Source organism: Balaenoptera borealis (assembly GCF_965194805.1).
Source record: "Balaenoptera borealis genome assembly, chromosome: 14".
Classification (NCBI taxonomy): Eukaryota; Metazoa; Chordata; class Mammalia; order Artiodactyla; family Balaenopteridae; genus Balaenoptera; species Balaenoptera borealis.
Window position 1 is genome coordinate 33,299,217 of NC_138875.1, and position 19,092 is coordinate 33,318,308.

A 19,092-nucleotide genomic window follows, 5' to 3' on the forward strand; every position below is an offset into this window, starting at 1 on the left:
TAGCTGAGTCATGGAATCAACCTATATGTCTATTGACAGATAAATGGATAAAGAGGATATGGTACATATATACAATGCAATATTACTCAGCCATAAAAAAGAACAAAACTGCATCATTTGTAGAGACGTGGATGGAGTTAGAGACTGTCATACAGAGTGAAGTAAGTCAGAAAGAGAAAAATATCGTATATTAACGCATACATGTGGAATCTAGAAAAATGTTTTGCAAGGCAGAAATAGAGAACAAATGTATGGACACCAAGAGGGGAAGCAGGGGGTGGGGGGTGGGGGGTGGGATGAATTGGGAGATTGGGATTGACATATATACACTAAGATATATAAAATAGATAACTAATAGGAACCTGCTGTATAACACAGGTAACTCTATTTCACTTCGCCGTACAGTAGAAACTAACACAACATTGTAAAACAACTATATCCCAATGAAAGAAAAAAAAAGTACTGAAAAAGAAGTTAAAACTGACACCACAGAAATATAAAGCATCTTAAGAGACTACCACAAGCAACTATACACAAATAAAATGGACAACCTAGGAGAAATAGATAATTTCTTAGAAGGGTACAATCTCCCAAGGATGAATCAGGAAGAGATATAAAATATTAATAGACCAATTATAATTACTGAAATTGAATGTGTAATTTAAAAACCCCCAACAAAATAGTCCATGATCAAATGGTTTCACAGGTAAATTCTACCAAACATTTAGAGTAATCACCTATCCATCTGAAACCATTCTTAAAAAACTGCAGAGAAAAGAACACTTCTGAACTCTTTGTATGAGACCACCATCACTCTGATAACAAAACCAGACAATGATATCACAAAAAGGAAAATTATAGGTCGATAACATTGCTGAACATAGATGCAAAAACCCTCAAAAAAATACTAACAAACCGAATCCAACAATATATTAAAAAGTTCATACACCATGATCAAGTGAGATTTATCCCAGGAATGTAAGAATTTTTCAATATCCACAAATCAATCCATATGATATATCACATTAAAAAATTGAAGAATAAAAAACATGATCATCTCAATACAGCAAGTCCCCTACATACGAACCTTCATGTGAACTTTCAAAGATGTGAACGTGCATTCACATGTCCAAACATGGAAGTTAGTTCACATATCTGGTGTACATTGTCATGTACGTACAGCCTCTACAAGTGGTTGTGATTTAGTGTACTTTACTGTACAGTATTGTATAGAGTACAGTAGTACAGTATCTTTATTACAAGCCCAGGATGTACAGAAGCAAGCATAAAGTAGCAGTGATGTAGCTGGTACTGCTCAGAAGCACCAGCTGTTGTACTGTACTACTGTACTTTTTGAGGTACTGTACTGTAAGATGAAAATATTTTCTTTATTTTTTGTGCTTGTTTTTTATTTATTTGTTTTATGTAATATTTTTATGTATTATTTGAAAAGTATTATAAACCTATTACAGTGCAGTACTATATAGCCAATTGTGTTAGTTGGGTACCTAGGATAACTTTGTCAGACTTAAGAACAAATTGGACTTATGATGTGCTCTCAGAATGGAACACATTTGTGTGTAGGGGACTTACTCTATATCATCTCATATGATCATCTCAATAAAAACCATATAATCATTTTGATAAAACTCAACATCCACTTAAGATAAAAACTCTCCAGAAAGTGGACATAGAGGGAATATACCTCAACATAATAAAGGCCATATATGGCAAGCTGACAGTTAACATCATACTCAGTAGTGAAAAGCTGAAGGCATTACTTCTAACTAAGATCAGGTACAAGACAAGGATGCCCACTCTTTCTACTTTAAGGCAACACAATATTGGAAGTCCTAGCCACAGCAATCAGATAGGAAAAAGAAATAAAATGAATCTAAATTGGAAAAGAAGAAGTAAAACTGTCACTGTTTACAGATATGATACTATATGGAGAAAATCCTAAAGATGCTACTAGAAAACTACTAGAGCTTATCAATGAATTTGGTAAAGTCACAATATACAAAGTTAATATACAGTAATCCGTTGCATTTCTAAACACTGACAATGAAATATCAAAAAGAGAAATTAAGGAAACAATCCCATTTAACATCACATCATAAAGAATAGAATGCCTAGGAATAAACCAACTTAAGGAGGCAAAAGACCTATATTCTGGAAACTATAAGATGTTGTTGAAACTAGTTGAAGACAACACAAACAGATGGAAGGATATACTATGTTCTTGGACTGGAAGAATCAATATTGTTAAAATAACCATACCCAAGGCAATCTACAGATTCAATGAAATCTCTATCAAATTACCAATGTCATTTCTCACAGAGCTGGAACAAAAGATTTTAAAATTTGTTTAGAAACACAAAAAACCCTGAATAGTCAAAACAATCTTAAGAGGAACAGAGCTAGAGGAATCAGGCTCCCTAACTTCAGACTATACCTCAAAGCTACAGTAACCGAACAATGTGTTGCTGGAAGAAAAGTAGACACATAGATCAATGGAACAGTCTAGAAAGCCCCAAAATAAACTGGCACACCTATGATGAATTAATCTATGACAAAGGAGGCAAGCATATACAGTGGAGAAAAGATTGTTTCTTTAATAATTGGTGTTGGTAAAACTGGACAGCAAATGTAAAACAATGAGGTTAGAACATTTCCTCATACTGTATACAAAAATAAACACCAAATGGATTAAAGACCTAAATATAAGACTGGATGCTCTAAAACTCCTAGAGGAAAACATAGGCAGAACACTCTTTGACATAAATCACAGCAATCTTTCTTTATATCCATCTTCTAAAGTAATGGAAACAAAAGCAAAATAAATGTGACATAATTGAACTTAAAAGCTTTTTCACAGAAAAGGAAACCATAACATTAAAAAGCAACCTACAGATTGGGAGAAAATGTTTGCAAACAATGAAACAAACAAGGGATTAATTTCCAAAATATAAAAATGGCTTATACAGCTCAATATCAATAAAACAAAAACCCAATAAAAAAAGGGCAGAAGACCTAAATAGACATTTCTTCAAAGAAGACATACGGATGGGCAACAGGCACTTAGATAGATGTACAACATCACTAATTACTAGAGAAATACAAATCAAAACTACAATGAGACACCACCTCACACTTACCAGAATGGTCATCATCAAAAAATCTACAAATAATAAGTGCTGAAGAAGGTGTGGTAAAAAGGGAACCCTCCTAACACTGTTGGTAAGAATGTAAATTGGTGCAGCCACTATGGAGAACTGTATGGAGGTTCTTTAAAACACTAATAATAGAGTTACCATATGATCATGCAATCCCATGCCTAGGCATATATCTGGAAAAGACAAAAATTGTAATTCAAAAAGATGCAAGTACCCCACTATTCATAGCAACACTATTTATAATACAACAGCCAAGACATGGAGGCAATCTAAATATCCATCAACAGATGAATGGATAAAGAAGATATGTTGTGTGTATATATATGTATATATATGTATGTATACATATGTGTATATATGTATGTGTGTGTGTATATATTATATATATATATAATATATACACACAATGGAATATTACTCAGCTGTAAACAAAAAATTGAAATTCTGCCAATTGCCACATGGGTGGACCTAGAGATTATCATACTAAGTGAAGTAAATATCATATGATATCACTTGTATGTGAAGTCTAAAAAAGGTGATACAAATGAACTTATTTACAAAACAGAAATAGGCTCACAGACATAGAAAACAAACTTAATGTTACCAAATGGGAAAGGGTGGGGGAGGGATAGAGTGGAAATTTGGGATTAACAGATACTACTATATATAAAAGAGATAAATAACAAGGACCTACTGTATAACACAGGCAACTATATTCAATAACTCATAATAACATATAATGGAAAAGAATCTGAAGAAGAAAATATATTCTTGTTCAGATTCTTTTCTATTGTAGGTTATTACAAGTTACTGAATATATATTTGTATATATATGTATGTATATATAAATACATTTATAATATATATAATATATAGTATTAATATATAATGTATAATCATTTTGCTCTACACCTGAAACATTGTAAATCACTTATACTTCAAGTTATTGAATTAATTAAAATAATCAATATATTATTTTATTTAATAGATGTTTTAAAAATCTACAGCTACATTTAAAATTATAAGCAAATATGTAACTCAGTTTATAAATTCAAACTTCTTTTGTGTCTTCTCATTTGAAACTTGGGCAGTCTCTTATATTTGATCAATTATAGCTACTTATTTAATAATACATAGCTAGGAAATGACGGAGAAGGGATTCAAGCATAGGTCTGTTTCAAAGCAGTTTCTATGTTCTATAAATTACGTTGTTAAAATTTTGTACAACTTCCAAAGAATACTAAGATAGGGCTTTCCTGGTGGTGCAGTGGTTGCGAGTCTGCCTGCCAATGCAGGGGACACGGGCTCGAGCCCTGGTCTGGGAGGATCCCACGTGCCACGGAGCAGCTGCGCCCGTGAGCCACAATTACTGAGCCTGCGCGTCTGGAGCCTGTGCTCCGCAAGGAGAGGCTGCGATAGTGAGAGGCCCGTGCACCGCGATGAAGAGTGGTCCCCGCTTGCCACAACTAGAGAAAGCCCTCGCACAGAAACGAAGACCCAACACAGCCATAAGTAAATAAAAAAACAAATACTTAAAAAAAAAAAAAGTAAAAGCCTATTAATTAAAAAAAAAAAATACTAAGATAATTCAAAGTGTTGTCAAATCTAAGTTCATTTGCCTGATGCACAGTGAGGCTAAACAAACCGAAATGTTAGAGTTTGAGCCGAGAAAGATTTATTGCAAGGGCCAAGCAAAGAGAACAGGAGGCTCTTGCTCAAAAGACCTGAACTTCCTGATGGTTTTCAGGGAAGTGATTTAAAGGCAAAATTTGAAGTGAGGGCTGCAGGGTGTGTGACTTTCTTCTGATTGGCTGGTGGCGAGGTACAGGGTGGTATTCCACGAATCTTGTGCTCATCCCGAAGTTACCATTCTCTACTTAGATGGGGACCTTAGTTCCCATATAAGAACTCAAAGATATATTGTTATGTATATCCCTTGAGAAGAAACTAGGACTCTGCTTTACCTATGCACTATTGTTTCCTGACTGCTTTCCCTTTGTTTCTGCATTTACTCACTTCCCTAATTAGTAGCTGTTTGAATCTGCCCTTTGGAACTCAGGGAGTGTCTAGGAGGCTGAAGCATTTTTCTTACAAACAAGAAATGGGGGACACAGAGGGACTTTTGTACCCGGGGGGTCCCCACAGGGTACTGTTCAGTTTCAAAAGGAGATTAGTGGTTACTGAAGTATTTGAGACAGTCTTAGTGATAGTGTAAGAACTGAGTATTGAAAGATAGTTAGGATTTTTATTGACAGAAAAAGCATTGTAATCAGAATGAGTGTCAAAAATAAAGTCGTTCCATTCCTAAAAATTTCTCCTATTAAAAAAAAATTATCTGCTTTGGTAGATTAACAGTAATACTCATATATTATTATTACTTCTAAAAATGCCTTACACTTACTAAGAGTTTACAGTCTAGCACCATGCAAACCATATGGAAAAATGGTCTCATTCAATGTATACAGAAAACCTGAGGATTGCTATTGTTCTCATTCTAAGAAAGACAAATTTGAAGCTAATGGGAGATTAAGTAATTTGCCTGAAAGCATAAAGAAAATAGCAGAACAGTGGTACAAACCCAAATATATCTAAATCCACTACCTGAGTTCATAAATTATAGCACTCTGTTGCCTTAGTCTTTCATTCCACTTTAAGGTCAAAAAAATCTTGAGAGAAAAAGAGATTCATGAAGATTGGAATTATCTAGGAAGGTTTTATGCTGGGACTATTGAGTTTGACTTTGGAAGATATGTACAATTTAGATATGCAAAAGGGATATGGGATATATGATAATGTAAATGTAACTATGGATGACCTGTGTATATACAACCATGTTCATACAAATTGACTAGCAAATAAGGAAAACATGATTTGCCATTATTAATTCTTTGGAATTTTCTTGGGCTGAAAGTTTTCCTTGAACAACTAAGAGTACATGGAAGTTAAGTTACAATGATTTGTCAAGGGTTCAAGGAACAAATATCCATAATATATTACCCCAAAGAGAGTGATAAACGACCTTGCCCTAAGTGATTTGGCACCTTCCATTGGATTATTAAAATTATAATCTGGCTCTTATATCTCTATATTCTGAATGTTCACAAATAAATTGTTTCTAATGTGAAGTCAGAATTTACAAATATGGTGTCATGTTCTATGAGACTTCCTTGAGGTTTGAGAAAATCTAGGAAAAATGAGCTATTGAGTTGCTCTTTAACTTCCTCTTCCAGACTCACTAATCACAGTTTCCCATGGAATGCTTTAAGCAAAACTAAATAGTGCTTAATGTAACTATGAATGTAGACATTTCACATGTATGCCTCACTCAGGCTGTGTACTCCGTTATTCTCTCTGTCCAGCCTCTGTAAAATTTTTAGAAATTATAAACTAAAAAAAAAAAAAAAGAAAATTTTAACTTAAAATAGCAAAAATTTTATTTGTTATTTCAATTGGAAACATAATTTTTATTACCCTTGAAATTAGTGTCCAGAAGTGCATTTAAAATCGCACAGGACAAATGTAATTTGTACCAACCCATGTAAAAATCCTCATTTTATTCTACTCATTTTGACATCCCCTCATTGCTTCTTCCACACCTTTACTCCTAGAATTATCCTTGCCCTCACTTCTCCCTCACCACCCTCTGCTTGTCCATTTCTTCCCACTGGGTCAATGCCCAGATCAGGTTCCATTTCTTTCCTGAAGACTTCCCTTACCACTCCAGCCCTCACTATCTTCACTTTCCTTTCAGTTTCTTTAGTATTTTGAGTAATATGTACATGTGTTACCAAACTCAGGTTCGGCTGCTCGCTGCTCAAAAGTCAATACTCAAGACAAATGTTGGTTGGAGAAGAAATGTTGCCTTACTCAGGAGGCTGCAACCTGGGCAGAAGGTGAAATCACGTCCAAGAACCAACCCCAAAGATTCTGCTTGACCATGAAAGATTTTAAAGGGAGAAAGGGGAAGCTAATCACAGTTAATCATTTGGGGAGAGGTTTAGAGCCTTCATTATCTTCCAGTGTGTGCAGGCTTTCTTCTGATTGTTTGGTGGTGAGGTAACATGGCAGTGGTTCAGGACCCTTGTGCTCAGCCTGAAGTTACTATTCTCCACTTAGGTAGGGGAATTAGTTTCTGCAGAAGAACTAAAAAATATTGTTATGTTTATCCCTTGAGGAGGAACCAGGCCTCTGCTTTATTGCTGCATTATTGTTTTTTGATTGCTCCTCCTTTGTTTCTGCATTCCCTCACTTTTCTGATTGGCAACTGTTTGAATCTGCCCTTTGGAACTCAGGGAAGGTCTAGGAGGCTGAATGAAGCCTATTTCCTACAAACAAGAAACAGGGGATACAGAAAGTATTTGTACCCAAGAGAACCCCTTAGGGTCCTGCTAGGTAGGTTTCACATGGATCACAAAATTAATTCTATTTATGGTGTTTGAATCTGCACAGCATTTGCTTGGTAAAGCACTAATATTTAGAACCAAAGAAATAGGACTTAAGTATTTCAAATACAAGCATCTATAGACTTTGTAAGTGCAATCTGAGTTCCTGGAATATCCTGGTTTTTCCACTAGCCTATGCTTGATCATATGTGACTGTATCCATCAATAATTGCTCTCTGTTTTTACCTTTCTGCTGTTTTTGGCTCCTTATTGTTTCCCTTTCCAGGCTCCCTAGAAATGATCTTGCCTGTTCTATTTCTATCTCTGACCCTTTACTTTTTTCCCCAGGAGATATAAGATTCCACTCCCCAATGCCTATGCTCTTTTGTCATTGAAGCACTTAGATTTTCTTAGAGGTCATATTGTGCTTACCTTAAAGCCAAAATTGTGAGAGCTTATTTACTTTTCATTTCCTATGACTCACCCTATGAACACTGACCTCCAGAAATTTTAGAATATTTTTAGAACATGTATACCCTGTATTGTGTTTTGTATGCTATTCTTCTGTGTATCTAAATTGTCTTCTGCTTATATAGTACTATTATATTACATATATGTATGTATGTATCTGTCTATCTATGATCTATCTATCATCTATCTTTCATCTTCTATCATCTGTCATCTATCTATCATATATCATCTATTACCTAGCCAGCCAGGCAACCATATATATGAATAAATAAGAAATTACATGTGATAAATATCTACATTAAAAAATGGATCATCTTTCTTCTTGTTGTGTGGTGTGACAATTTAGTTAGAGATAACTGAGTAACACATTACATAGTGCTCAAGACTTGGAGTACATCAGGTACTCAAAAAATATTTGTACCCAACAATACATGGACAATAATTTCTAACTGTTAATGTTAGTAATAATCTATAGGGGCAAAAGACATTTTTTGAGCAGCCCAACTTAATGTCTGCTGAATTAATAGTTAAATGATCACCTTCCATACTCCTAGGGCTGATCCAATTCTTTGAATTCAGAAAAAATTCAGTATTGAACATACAAAGAAACTACATTTTGTTGTGTTTCAAAAGATATTGAAAAATTGATGTTTTTCTGAAAATTAAAGCTAACATTGAATGTATTTGAAAGGTGTTGTAATATTTATTTCATTCACAATTACAAAAGAAAAGCTTACTCATGAGGGGGAAAATGCCAAGAATAGAATAATGCAAAAAAGAGAAAAAATTACCCATTGCTCCACAACCAAAAGTCAAACAGTAGAAGTCCATCATTTCTAGTTCTGCCCTGTCAAACCTCTGCTTGCAACTATACCTGGAATGATTTCATTTAAGTTTGCATAACTCTCCTTGACCTTGCTTGTCCTATAGGATGTGTGATAAGACGTATGTAAATAACTGAAGAACAAAGAGCAAGAGAGAGAGGAGAATCAAGAGAACAGAAATCCCCCTAAATCAGAACTAGTTTATATGCACTAGTACATTTTCATACACAACTATCAACATTTATCAATAATCCAGCTCAATTCTACCATCTCTGATGCCTGAAAAATCACAAGGAATATGGTGACAGATGTGTGGAGCATAGGCCTGACCTTCAGAATATCTGCCACTGAGGCTCTCAGGGAAAGATCCAAGAGGCTACTATGGGTGGTGATCAGGCAAAGTAAACAAAATAAAAAGCTCAAAATGCAAAGGCTTTCTCTCCTTTGCTTTCAGTGGAGAGAAGGCACAAATCCACATCTGTCCTTCTCAGTATTATAAAGAAAAACGTTCACTGAGAGATGATGCTTCTGATCCAGGAATGTAGATATTTAAGCACAGTTTTTAAATAAGTAGGAAAGAGAGAGATTTGTATTCTTTTGAGATGTAGAAACTGGAAGGAATATGTAGAAAGCACATTTATAGAGTTAATGTTTATTACACCCCACATACCAGAATGCATAAGAACAGAGAAATTCCACAAGTCAGTTAATCTTCCTCTTTTTATAGCGTGGACATTTATTTCTTTATATATTTGTCATATTTTCTGAATATTTGATTTTTTTCAATTTGAAAACACTTTCACAGATTTTATTTTAGTGAAGTAAACAATAAAGGTAACTTTCACTGTAGGTCAGCCATTTATGAGTTGATAACCTTGATCAAGATATTTACTATGGCTGTGCCTCAGTCACCTTATATGAAAATAGGGATGAAAAGAGTACCACCTAGGGACTTCCCTGGTGGCGCATTGGTTAAGAATCTGTCTGCCAATGCAGGGGACATGGGTTCGAGCCCTGTTCTGGGGAGATCCCACATGCCACAGAGCAACTAAGCCCATGCACAACAACTACTGACCCTGTGCTCTAGAGCCCACAAACCACAACTACGGACCCTGCATGCCACAACTACTGAGGCTGCACACCACAACTACAGAAGCTTGCATGCCTAGAGCCTGTGCTCCACAAGAGAAGTCACCACAATGAGAAGACCATGCACTGCAAGGAAGAGTAGCCCCCACTCGCTGCAACTAGAGAAAGCCCATGTGCAGTAAGAAGGACCCAATGCAGCCAAAAATAAAAATAAATAAATTTATTAAAAAAAAGTGTACCACCTAAAGTTGTGAGAATTGAATGATATTATATATATATATATATATATATATATATATGGCATTTAGAACATTACACAAGCCACACCATAAGTGCTCAATAATTTTTGGCTATTTTTAAGTCTCATAACATAGTTAAATCGGCTATTTTCGCCATTTCATGGATGAGGAATCAAAAGTGCATAGACATTAAGTAACCTAATTAAGGTTACAGACTAGTCAATGGGAAAGTCAGAGGTGCTCTTCACACAATATTACCTTTGGACTCACATAGGTATTAACTAATAATCTTAGTTATACTATTTCCAAATCACATACTTCTCCCTTCATAGAACCTCTATTACCCTTACTTTTTCACTAACACTTTTGTGTATTTTTATTTCTATTTAACAGGTTATAAGCTCTGAAGGATAAGAATAGTATGTATATTTCTACTACATCTTTCACAGATCCTAATATAATACTGTAAAAGAAAAATTGCAGCAAGCATTTGTTAAAAATGGAAAGGAAGACTTTATTGTCCAGGACTTGAAATCAAGACTACTGCAATAAGGGAGAGTTGAACTCAATTCCACTGAACTAAAATGTAGAAGATTTTTAAATACTGGAGTGAGGTGATGGGAAAAAAAAAAAAACTGAAGAATGTTTGGTCAGTTTGGTTAGGCCATCTGTGTTTGCTAATTATCACTTATTGAAGTTAGATTCTTACCTTTTCACAGAGATTGGGAGGTAGGAGCCCTATCAGTCTTACTGATTATATTTCCAAGGGATAACTCGCAGGTCCTGAAGAATGACATTCCTGAGTTGTAGAAGATTTACATGTCAAAGAAGTAGAGTATAGATATACAATTGCAAATTTTCTAAAGTAGATGCTCTAATGCTTTATCAATTTATATTTTGGAATCCAAAAAGATATTAGCCAAATATCTCATTTTAACAATGTGTAATAGTTGTATTAATATTTTTTGTGGCAGAGGAGGTTATGCAGAAAAGTCAAAAATAATTTGTAGTCAGTCAATGAGTTTAATGAATCATAACCAATACCTGTTTAGGAGGATTTTTTTTTTTCAGGGCTGTAACTGATGGGAAGTCAAATACATTGCTTCTTTGTGTGTGTGTGTGTGTGTTGTCTTTGCCCATTTTCTGAAGGAAGTGCTCAAAAACATTAAGATGCTCACAAAATAGCTAAGAAAAATACATGCAATACAAAAATAGCTATTTCAATTTAGGCATTTTGAATGTTTAAGTCTATTTGGAGTTTTTAAATTCTAGGACTCAAGAGAAGGGATACAGGCATCAAGTGGGGAGTAAAAGGGCTGGCAATGGTGACTGGAGAGTCACTAGCATGGTGCTGATGATAGAAATTCTATAATTGAATGGCTTCTAAAAATCTGAGGTAACTCCATGTATGGATGTTGCCATTTTTATTTCAAAATATATTTAAAGTGCTCAAGTGTTCATGTGGTCTTTCTTATGTGTCAGTTTTAATCAGTGACAGTGTATTTTAGAAAAGTCCTTATACAAACTTTAGTAGATACACATATATAAGCAATCATTAGTCATCACGTTAGTATATTTTACAGAGTTAATAGATCAAAAGAAGAGAAGAAATAACTGACAGTAAGATTTCCAAAGGTTAACTAAAATTTTCTGTTCCTTTGATAGATGGAACATCTTCATCTGGAGCTGCCATATTTTTTGTAGAATTTTTTCTTCTGGTGTCACTATGAGAGAGGAAATGAACACATAATTCCTGTTCTGACTGCTGGAGGGAGAAATGCTGACCTAACTAAGGGGCTAATGACATGATTTTAGAGTAAATGTATACCTCAGTCTCTTTTTGTGTCCTTTTTTTCTAAAAGCACAGCAGCCAGTCACAGACAGCATTAAGGCTTTTTTTTTTTTTAATTGAATGAAAGATTCTTTAAAATCTATAATGCTTCACAATTTTCAAAAGTTTTACACACAAGATTTTATATAATCCCATAATAACTCTTTTTTTCCCCTTCCCCTAAATTGCCCTCCCCCTTCTCTCTCCCCCTGGGTAACCACTAGTTTGTTCTCTATATCTGTAAGTCTGCTTCATTTTTTGTTTTATTCACCAGTTTGCTGTGTTGTTTTAGATTCCACATATAAGTGATAACATTGAGGGCTTTAAATAGAAAATTTCCTGATTGTTGTTGTAAGAGAGATGAAAAAATGTTTTCTTGAAAGCCAATTTGCTAGAGAGGATCAAGAAAAGAAATAGTAGCTTGGTACAACTCTTCTGTATGTATTACTGAAAATTTTATGAAATATTTTTGCATATTTATGATTATTTTATTTTGCAGTTAAGGGTTATATAGTTTATACTGGCTAAGATAGCTACATTTAATGTGCGGATACTAGACTAGAATTTGCTATTATTTCTATATTCTAGCTTTTTATGTGTATAGTGAACTTAATCTATTTTTCTTATTGAAATATAGTTGATTTACAATATTGTGCTAGTTTCAGATGCACAGCATAGTGATTTAGTATTTTTGCAGATTATATTCCATTACAGGTTATCACAAGATAATGGGTATAATTCCCAGTGCTATACAATATATCCTTTTTGCTTATCTATTTTTATATATAGTAGTTTGTATTTGTTAATCCCATACCCCTAATTTGCCCCTCACCCTTCCTCTTCCTTTTGGCAACCACAAGTTTGTTTTCTATATCCGTGAGTCTTTTTCTGATTTGTATATACAATTATTTGTATTATTTTTTAGGTTCCACATATTAATGATATCATAGAGTATTTCTCTTTGTTTGACTTATTTCACTGAGCACAATATTCTCTAGGTCCATCTATGTTGCTGCAAATGACACTATTTCATTCCTTTTTATGGCTGAGTAATATTCTACTGTGTATGTGTGTATACACACACACACACACACACACACACACACACCACTTCTTTTACATGTAGATATACAATTTTCCCAACGTCACTTATTAAAAAGACAGTCTTTTCTCCATTGTATATTCTTGCATCCTTTGTCACAGATTAATTGACCATAGGCATGTAGATTCATTTCTGGGCCCTCTATTTTGTTCCTTTGATCTATGTGTCTGTTTTTGTGCCAATACCATATAGTTTTGATTACTGTAGCTTCCTAGTACAGTCTGATCCGGCGGGGGTTATACCTCTAACTCTATTCTTTTTTTCTCAGTGTTCCCTGGCAATCTGGGGACTTTTTGTGGCTCCATATAAATTTTAGGATTATTCACTCTATTCTGTGAAAAATGCCCCAGATATTTTGATGGGGATTGCATTAAATATGTAGATTGCTTTGAATAGTATGGCAATTTTAGCAATATTTATTCTTCCAATCCAAGAGCACAGGATATCTTTCCATTTCTTTGAATCATCTTCAATTTCCTTCATCAGTGTTTTATAGCTTTCAGAGTAAAGACCTTTCACCTCCTTAGTATATTCCTAGGCATTTTTTGATGCAATTTAAATGGGATTGTTTTCTTAACTTTCTCTTTCTGATAGTTCATTATTAGTGTATAGGAATTCAACAAATTTCTGCATATTAATCTGTATCCTATGACCTTGCTGAATTCATTTATTCGTGTTAATAGTTTTTGTGTGAAGCTTTAGGATTTTCTATATAGAGTATCATGTAATTTGTAAATACTAACAATTTTACTCCTTCCTTTCCAATTTGTATACATTTTACTTCTTTTTTTATCTGGTTGCTGTGGCTAGGAACTACAATACAATGTCAAAAAAAGCAATAAAAGTAAGCATCCTTGTCTTGTTCCTGAATTTAGTGGAAAGGCTTTCATCCTTGTACCATTGAGTATGATGTTAACTGTGAGTTTTTCATAAATTGCCTTTATTATGTTCAGATATGTTCCATCTATATCTGCTTTGATGAGCATTTTTCTCATAAATTGATGTTGAATTTTGTCAAGTGCTTTTTCTACATCTATTCATATGGTCATGTGATTTTTGTCTTTCCTTTTGTTATTTGCATTGATGATTTGCATATGTTGAATCATCCTTGTGATCCTGGAATAAATCTAACTTGATCATGGTGCATGATTCTTTTTATGTATTGTTGGATTTGTTTTGCTAATATTTCGTTGAGAATTTTTGCATCTATATCCATCAGAGCAAGATATTAACCTGTCATTTTTTTTGTAGTGTTTTTGTCCGGTTTTGGTACCAGGGTAATGGTGACCTCATAGAATAAATTTGGGAGTGTCCCATCCTCTTCAATTTTTTGGAAGAGCTTGAGAAAGCTAAGTTCTTTATATATTTGGTGAATTCCCCTGTGAAGCTGTTCAGTCCTGGGCTTTTGTTAAGTGGGAGGTTTATTATTATTATTATTATCATTATTATTATTATAGAATAATTTCATTTCAAGTTATAGGTCTGTTCTAATTGTCTGTTTCTTCTTGAATCAGACTTGGCAGGCTTTATGTTTCTAGAAATTTGCCTATTTCTTCTAGGTTGTCCAATTTGTTAGCATATTACTGTTCACAGTATTCTTTTATAACATTTTATATCTCTCTGATATTAGTTGTTATTTCTCCTTTTGTTTCTTTGGGTCCTCTTTTCTTCTTGATGAGCCTGGCTAAAGTTTGATTAATTTTATTTATTAAAAAATGAGTGCTTGATTTTCTTCATCTTTTCTATAGTTTGTTTGTTTCTATTTTAGTTCTTTTCTCCCTGATTTTTATTATTTCCTTCTTACTGCTGACTTTGGGCTTTGTATTTTTTTTTTTTTTTCTTTCTAATTCTTTTTGGTGGTAGGTTAGGTTGTTTATTTGAGATTTTTCTTGTTTCTTGAGGAAGGGCTGTATCACTATGAACTTCCTGCTTTGAACTGCTTTTGCTGCATCCCATAAATTTTGGAAAGTTATGTTTTAATTTTCATTTGTGTCAAAGTATTTTCTGATTTCCTCTTTGATTTCATCATACCCATTGGTTTTTAGTAGTATGCTTTTTAGTCTCCACATGTTTGTTCTTTTCCTCTTATTCTTTCTGTTGTTGATTTCTACTTTCCTACCATTGTTGTTGGAAAAAATGCTTGATATAATTTCTATACTCATAAATTTCTTGCAGCTTTTTTTGTGACTTACTGTGTGATCTATCCTGGAGAAAGTTCCATGTGCACTTGGAAAAACTGTGTATTCTGCTTTTTTTGGATATAACATCCTATAGATATTAATTAAATCCAACTGCTTTATTGTGTCATTTAGGACCTCTGTTGCCTTATTAATTTTCTGTCTGGATGATCTCTCCAGTGAGGTTGGTGGGGTGTTAAAATCTCCTACTATTATTGTATTATTGTCAATTTCTCACTTTATCTCTGTTAATATTTGCTGTATATATTTAGATGTCCCCATATTGGTTTCCTATATGTTAATGACTGTAAGTTTTTTTGTATTGATTCCTTTATCATTATGTAATTCCCTTCTTTATCTTTCATTATAGCCTTTGTGGGTTTTTTTTTTTTTTTTTTTTTTTTTTATAAATTTAGCCTTTGTTTTAAAGTCTATTTTGTCTCATATGAGTAACTAGAAACCCCTGCTTTCTGGTCGCTCTTATTTGCATGAAATATCTTTTTCCATCTCCTCACTTTCACTCTGTGTGACAGTTAGTCTCACCCTGAAGTTAGTGTCTTCTTGGCAGCATATTGAATAACCTTGTGGGGTTTATTTAGGTTTTTTTGTTGTTGTTGTTTTGTTTTGTTTTGTTTTGTTACTTTTTAAAAATTTCAATCAGCCACCCTAAATCTTTTGATTGGAGCATTTAGTCCATTGACACTTACAGTAATTATTGATAGGCATATACTTATTGTCATTTTATTCCTTGTTTTCTAGTTGTTTTTATAGTTCTTCTTTGTTCATTTCTTCTTCTTTTTGTTTCTGCCTTTGTGTTTTGATGATTTTCTTTTGTAGTGTGCTTGAGTTCCTTACATTTTGGTTTTTGTGTATCTATTGTATGTTTTTAATTTGTGGTTACCATGGAGTTCATATATGTTGACCTGTAATTACATCTGCTTACTTTAAACTGATAATCATTCAAGTTCAAACACATTCTAAAAGAGCTATATTTTTTACCCACTTCCCCCACATTTTGTGAGCTTGATGTCATATTTTAAAGCTGCATGCTTATTCTTTTCCTGTTTATTGTAGTTATAATCACTTTTATAATTTTTGATTGGTTTTTAATCTATGTACTGGCCTATTCAAGTGTCTTTGATCCTTATTATATATTTGCTTTTCCTATTGGAATTTTCCCTTTTCTATAGATCTTACTTCTTTTCCATTTAGAGCAGACCCTTTAACTTTTCTTTTAGGGCAGCTTTAGTATTGCTCAATTGTTTTAGTTTTTGCTTGTCTGAGAAATTTTTTCTCTCTCCTTCTATTCTAAATGATAATCTCACTGGGTAGATTATTCTACGTTGCAGGTTTTTCTCTTTCAGGACTTTGAATATATCATGCCACTCCCTTCTGTCCTGCAAAGTTTCTGCAGAGAAAGAAGCTGATTTTTTTTTTATTGGGGTTCTCTTGTATTTGACTCTTTGTTTTTCTCTTCCTACTTTTAGAATTCTCTTTATCTTTAACTTATGCCTTTTAAATTGTTATGTCTTGATGTGAGTCTGTTTGTGTTCATCTTGTTTGGGACCCTCTGTTCTTCCTGTACCTTGATTTCTCTTTCATTCTTTAGGTTTGGGAAGTTTTCAGCCATCACTTTTCAAATACATTTTCCATCTCCTTCTCTCCCTCTTCTCCTTCTGGAACCCCTATAAGGCAAATGTTGGCAAGTTTTATGTTATTCTATAGGTCTCATACATTGTTTTTTTTTTTTTTTTTTTTTTGTCTTCCTGTCTGCTGTTCTGATTGGGTGAGTTCCATTATTTTATCTTCCAGATCATTTATGCATTCTTCTGTGTCATTTACTCTGCTATTCATTGTTTCTAACATGTTTGTTTAACTCAGAAATTGAATTATACATTTTTGATTGGGTCTTCTTTATATTTTCTAGCTCCTTGTTCAAATAATTTGTGCTTAGATTGATTCACTTTCTTAGTTCATTTAGCATTTGTATTGCCATCTTTTTTAACTCATTGTCTGATAACCTGATTATCCCTGTTTCATTATCTTTTAATTTATTTTTTATTTTTCATTTATTATTATTTTTATTTTTTTTGAAGTAAAATTGATTTACAATGTGTTTCACTATTTTTTTTTCAGAGGTTTTCTCTTTCTCTTAAGAGTAGTTCCTCAGCCTTTTTATTTTACTTAACTTTCTCTTCTTTATGAATTTAGGTGGAACAGTAATCTATTGTGGTCTTGAAGGGGTGTTATTATGTGAGAGCATCCCTGTGTCGACTGTGTGTGCCCAGTGCCTTTGGTGTGACAGCTGGGTTCGATGTGGACTACAGCCACATCTTTCCTCAGGATGCACTGGCCACTATCACCTGGATGGGATGTGTGGCTGATATTAGTGGAACTGGAGCCTGAGCAGGGTTGGGAATGGGACTTTTCCTCTGCTCAGTGGCAGCTGCTGTCCTGTCAAGGGCAGGATTTTCTCCCAAGTTGCTTGAGTGAAAGCCCTTAGTTTCAGGCTTGAGTTGGCTCTGTTCCCTGTGTGTGTTCCATGTGTGTGTTCTTTCTCCCTGTTCTGGGGCCTTTGCCCCAAAGGAGGGGAGTGCTTAAATAAGTGGGGCTCTTGTGCTTACAGAGATCTGATGTGCTGCCTGTGTTGGCATCTGTGGCTCTATTCAAATGCAGCCTACAGTTGTGTCTTTTTGCCTGTTGTGGTCATCCAAGATCTAATGAAATGTTATGGTGTGGAGTGAACACAGTCAGTGTGTTCACTTGGCTGACACTGAATATTGCAGGATTGTGGTTGTGGGAATTGAAGTGGCTAGGCTTCTGTCAGAAGTCTGGGCTCCTGTGACACTGTTTGATTAATCACAAACAATGGCCATTGCTGTCCCACCTGGGCCATGCTCCAGGCCGCTGGGTAGCCTCTGTGCCTTTAGATTGAATTTTTCCCCAGCATCTGCCTGCCCTAGATCCAGTGCCAAGCTGTGGGAAGGACTGAGTAGTGCCAGGATGTTCACTCAGCTCGGATTAGGGAGCACAACCAGGTGGCAGCCACTAGGGTAGACCTCTCTCCCCCTTGTCTGGTGTCAAGCCAGGACCTGTGCACTTCTCCTGAGCGGAGTCTAGGGTTCCTTAGCCTTTCTACCTGTCTCAGTAGTTCTCCAAGCAGCTAAGGGGATTTTCTCCTCCACCTAGGACCCCAGGACTTGGGTGCCCAGTCTGTGGCTCAACCTGCTCACTTTCCAGGGTGAATTTCTATCCATGTGGTCTCCTTTTTCCTCTTAATTCCTTTCCCAGCCACAGGTCCTGACCTAAAGCATTTCTTCCCAATTACATGGAAGTATTTTTTTTCAGCCATGATTTTATAGGATTTCTTCTGCCAGTTTTCAGTTATTTTCCTGTGAAAATTGTTCTACATGTGGATGTATTTTCAGGGGAGGTGAGCTCCACATTCTCTTACTCCACCATCTTGATTCCCTTCCATGAACTTAATCTTATAATTTTTACATAATGATTAGATACTGCTGCTCTCAAGGGTATTATTTTAAGAGAAAGTAGCTATCCTTTTCAATGGGGTAAATTTTGAAAATTCAATTTCTGTTAATAGAATATTATAGAGAGAGAATAAGACTATGGAGTAAGGCTATGTTTCTAAAATCTCTAACAAATCAGAAATTGTGGGTGACCTCCAGCTAAATGACAATATGAATTTTCCCAATGATTTTCATCATGTTGAACCCTATACTTAGTTCACAGTCAATTTTACTTGACCTAACAGCAACATTTGCCACTGATTACTTTTTTTTT

At 34.6% G+C, this 19,092-nt stretch overlaps 1 long non-coding RNA gene across 1 annotated transcript in view; it reads left to right on the plus strand.

Moving 5' to 3' along the window:
- The first annotated feature begins 5,840 nt into the window (after positions 1 to 5,840).
- Positions 5,841 to 19,092, plus strand: part of LOC309610888 — a 30,628-nt gene continuing 17,376 nt past the window's right edge. The window contains exon 1 of the long non-coding RNA XR_014234207.1: positions 5,841 to 19,016. This is a non-coding gene — a long non-coding RNA (uncharacterized lncRNA). The remainder of the gene's footprint in view (positions 19,017 to 19,092) is intronic.